The 964-nt window shown below is 41.5% G+C and overlaps 1 non-coding gene across 1 annotated transcript; it reads left to right on the forward strand.

The window, feature by feature from the left end:
- The first annotated feature begins 380 nt into the window (after window positions 1–380).
- Window positions 381–488, forward strand: LOC112732078 (small nucleolar RNA R71). Its single transcript, XR_003167817.1, has one exon. It is a non-coding gene; the product is annotated as a small nucleolar RNA R71 (small nucleolar RNA).
- The last annotated feature ends 476 nt before the right edge of the window (window positions 489–964 follow it).

Raw genomic sequence — 964 nt, forward strand, 5'->3', positions numbered from 1 at the left:
TTCACCTCTTCCATTGCCGGGTTCTCAGGATCATAAGCTTCTTCTTCAGATGAAGCTTCTTTGGTACTACCTGTTGCTGTTTGCATGCCAGACAAACTCTAAGAAATCATATAGACTTGCTGAGTCAATATTTTATTCTGAGCCAATATGGCATTCAGAGTATCAATCTCAAGAACTCTTTTCTTCTGATTTGTCCCATTATTCACAGGATTTCTTTCAGAAGTGTACATGAATTGGTTATTTGCAACCATTTCAATGAGTTCCTGAGCTTCTGCTGGCGTCTTCTTCAGATGAAGAGATCCTCCAGCAGAGCTGTCCAATGATATCTTGGACAGTTCAGACAGACCATCATAGAAGATACCTATGATGCTCCATTCTGAAAGCATGTCAGAAGGACACCTTCTGATCAATTGCTTGTATCTTTCCCAAGCTTCATAGAGGGATTCACCTTCCTTCTGTTGGAAGGTCTAGACTTCCACTCTAAGCTTACTCAATTTTTGAGGTGGAAAGAATTTGGCTAGAAAAGCACTGACCAGCTTTTCCCAAGAATTCAGGCTTTCCTTAGGTTGTGAATCCAACCATATTCTAGCTCTGTCTCTTACAGCAAAGGGAAAAAGCATAAGCTTGTAGACCTCGGGATCAACCCCATTGGTCTTGACAGTGTCACAGATTTGCAAGAATTCAGCTAAGAACTAATGAGGATCTTCCAATGGAAGTCCATGAAACTTGCAATTCTGTTGCATTAGAGAAACTAATTGAGGCTTAAGCTCAAAGGTGTTTGCTCCAATGGCAGGAATTGAGATGCTTCTCCCATAGAAGTCGGGAGTAGGTGCAGTAAAGTCACCAAGCACCTTCCTTGCATTGTTGGCATTGTTGTTATTTTCGGCTGCCATGGCTTCTTCTTGTTTGAAAATTTCTGTTAGGTCCTCTACAGAGAGTTGTGCTTTAGCTTCTCTTAGCTTTC

Source organism: Arachis hypogaea, chromosome 12 (genome assembly GCF_003086295.3).
Source record: "Arachis hypogaea cultivar Tifrunner chromosome 12, arahy.Tifrunner.gnm2.J5K5, whole genome shotgun sequence".
NCBI lineage: Eukaryota > Viridiplantae > Streptophyta > Magnoliopsida > Fabales > Fabaceae > Arachis > Arachis hypogaea.